General features: G+C 33.7%; 1 non-coding gene across 1 annotated transcript; it reads left to right on the top strand.

The window, feature by feature from the left end:
* Positions 1-580: 580 nt before the first annotated feature.
* On the top strand, positions 581-688 carry LOC112725149 (small nucleolar RNA R71). Its single transcript, XR_003164274.1, has one exon. It is a non-coding gene; the product is annotated as a small nucleolar RNA R71 (small nucleolar RNA).
* The last annotated feature ends 2,686 nt before the right edge of the window (positions 689-3,374 follow it).

The following is a 3,374-nucleotide window of genomic DNA, read 5'->3' as shown; positions in this document are numbered from 1 at the left end:
CTAAGTTTGCTAAATTAGAAGAATTTTGTTCAGAGTTCTCTGTCTGTTGCTGAGTGGATGATGGAAAAGGTTTATTATTGTTAAACCTGTTTCTTCCACCATTATTAAAGCCTTGTTGAGGCTTTTGATCCTTCCATGAGAAATTTGGATGATTTCTCCATGATGAGTTATAGGTGTTCCCATAAGGTTCACCTAAGTAATTTACCTCTGCTATTGCAGGGTTCTCAGGATCATAGGCTTCTTCTTCAGAAGGTGCCTCTTGAGTACTGTTGGATGCAGTTTGCATTCCATTCAGACTCTGAGAAATCATATTGACTTGTTGAGTCAATATTTTATTCTGAGCCAATATGGCATTCAGAGTATCAATCTCAAGAACTCCCTTCTTCATAGGCGTCCCATTACTCACAGGATTCCTTTCAGAAGTGTACATGAACTGGTTATTAGCAACCATGTCAATGAGTTCTTGAGCTTCTGCAGGCGTTTTCTTTAGGTGAATGGATCCACCTGCAGAGGTGTCCAATGACATCTTTGATAAGTCAGACAGACCATCATAGAATATGTTCAGGATGGTCCATTCTGAAAGCATGTCAGAGGGACACTTTTTGGTCAGTCCTTTGTATCTCTCCCAAGCTTCATAGAGGGATTCACCATCCTTCTGTTTGAAGGTTTGAACATCCACTCTAAGCTTACTAAGCTTTTGAGGAGGAAAGAACTTGGCTAAGAAAGCCTTGACCAGCTTATCCCAAGAGTCCAGGCTGTCTTTAGGTTGAGAATCCAACCATATTCTAGCTCTGTCTCTTACAGCAAAAGGGAAAAGCATGAGCCTGTAGACTTCAGGATCTACTCCATTAGTCTTAACAGTATCACATATCTGCAAGAATTCAGTTAAGAACTGAAAGGGATCTTCAGATGGAAGTCCATGAAACTTGCAGTTTTGCTGCATCAGAGAAACTAATTGAGGTTTCAGCTCAAAGTTGTTTGCTCCAATGGCAGGAATGGAGATGCTTCTTCCATAAAGATTGGAATTAGGTGCAGTAAAGTCACCAAGCATTCTCCTTGCATTATTGTTGGGTTCGGCTGCCATCTCCTTTACTTGTTCGAAATTTTCAATCAAGTTGTCTCTGGATTGTTGTAATTTAGCTTCTCTTAATTTTCTCTTCAGAGTCCTTTCAGGTTCTGGATCAGCTTCAACAAGAATGCCTTTTTCTCTGTCCCTGCTCATAAGAAAGAGGAGAGAAAAAGAAAAGAAGAGGAATCCTCTATGTCACAGTAAAGAGGTTCCTTATTGTTAGTAGAAGAAAAGAAGAAATTCGAACACAGATAGAAGAGGGGGTTCGAATTTGGTGATGATGTGAGGAAGAGATGTTAGTAGATGGATAAATAATAAGAAGGAGATGAGAGGGAGAGAGAATTTTCGAAAAATATTTTTGAAAAAAAAAGAGTTAGTGATTTTTGAAAATTGTTTTTGAAAAAGGTTAGTAGTTTTTCGAAAATTCAAATAAAAAGATAAAATAATTAGTTAATTAAAAAGAAATTTTGAAAAAGGGGAAGGATGTTTTCGAAAATTAGAGAGAGAGAGTTAGTTAGGTGGTTTTGAAAAAGATAAGAAACAAACAAAAAGTTAGTTAGTTAATTGAAACAAATTTTGAAAGGGTGAGAAGTTAGGAAGTTAGAAAAGATATTTTGAAATCAAATTTTTGAAAAAGATAAGATAAGAAGATATTTTTTTTTAAAAGATATGATTGAAATTAGTTTTGAAAAAGATTTGATTTTAAAAATCTCAATTAATGACTTGATTCATAAGAAATCACAAGATATGATTCTAGAACTTAAAGTTTGAATCTTTCTTAACAAGCAAGTAACAAACTTCAAATTTTTGAATCAAAACATTAATTGATTAAGTTATTTTCGAAAATTTTATATAAAAATAGGAAAAAGATTTTTGAAAAATATTTTTGGAATTTTCGAAAATAACTAAGAATTTTGAAAAAGATTTGATTTTTGAAAAAGATTTTGAAAAAGATGAGATTTTCAAATTGAAAATTTGATTTGACTCATAAGAAACAACTTGATTTTAAAAATTTTTGAAAAAGTCAACTCAAATTTTCGAATTTGATGAGAGAAAAAGGGAAAAATATTTTTTTTTTATTTTTGAATTTTTATGATGCAAGAGAAAAACACTAAAAAGATGCAATGCATGAAATTTTTAGATCAAAACATGTGATGCATGCAAGAATGCTATGAATGTCAAGATGAACACCAAGAACACTATGAATGTCAAGATGAACATCAAGAACAAAATTTTGAAAAATTTTGATGCAAAGAAAACATGCAAGACACCAAACTTAGAAATCTTTCATGTATAGACACTAAGATTTCAATAATGCATATGAAAAACATGAAAAGACACCAAACAAAAAATCATCAAGATCAAACAAGAGGACTTACCAAGAACAACTTGAAGATCATGAAGAACACTATGAATGCATGAAATTTTCGAAAAATGCAAGATGCATATGCAAGTGACACCAAACTTATAACATGACTCAAGACTCAAACAAGAAACATGAAATATTTTTTATTTTTATGATTTTCTAATTTTTTTGGATTTTTTTCGAAAATTATATGAAAAAGAAAAATAAGGATTCCAAAATTTTTAATATGAATTCCAGGAATCTTGCCATGTTAGTCTAAAGCTTCAGTCCAGGAATTAGACATGGCTCACTAGCCAGCCAAGCTTTCAATGAAAGCTCCAGTCCAAAACACTAGACATGGCCAATGGCCAGCCAAGCTTCAGCATGTAAAAAATCAGGCATATAAGTTTTCTTTTTTGTCATGTGGAAGCCTCAGTCCAAGAGAATTTAGACATGGCTTTACAACCAGCCAGGCTTCAACATGCTTCATGAAACACTAGAATTCATTCTTAAAAATTTTGAATAAATTTTTTTTTTTTTTGAAAACATTTTTATTTTTTTTTTTCGAAAGCAGATGAGAAAATTTTAGAAATATTTTTGAAAAATTTTTGAAAATAAAAAAGAAAATTACCTAATATGAGCAACAAGATGAACCGTTAGTTGTCCAAACTCGAACAATCCCCGGCAACGGCGCCAAACTCTTTGTGCTGTTGCCGGATCGAACTTGGCACTGATGTTACCGGACCAAAAGCTTGCCGAAAACTCGAACAATCCCCGGCAACGGCGCCAAAAACTTGGTGCACGAAATTGTGATGTCTAAAGGCTCCAAAGACTTGGTGCTCTGATCTCAATACATAATTGTCACAACTTCGATACAACTAACCAGCAAGTGCACTGGGTCGTCCAAGTAATACCTTACGTGAGTAAGGGTCGAATCCCACGGAGATTGTTGGTATGAAG

The sequence above is a fragment of the Arachis hypogaea genome, chromosome 11 (genome assembly GCF_003086295.3).
Source record: "Arachis hypogaea cultivar Tifrunner chromosome 11, arahy.Tifrunner.gnm2.J5K5, whole genome shotgun sequence".
NCBI lineage: Eukaryota > Viridiplantae > Streptophyta > Magnoliopsida > Fabales > Fabaceae > Arachis > Arachis hypogaea.
This window is presented reverse-complemented; position numbering and strand designations above follow the sequence as displayed.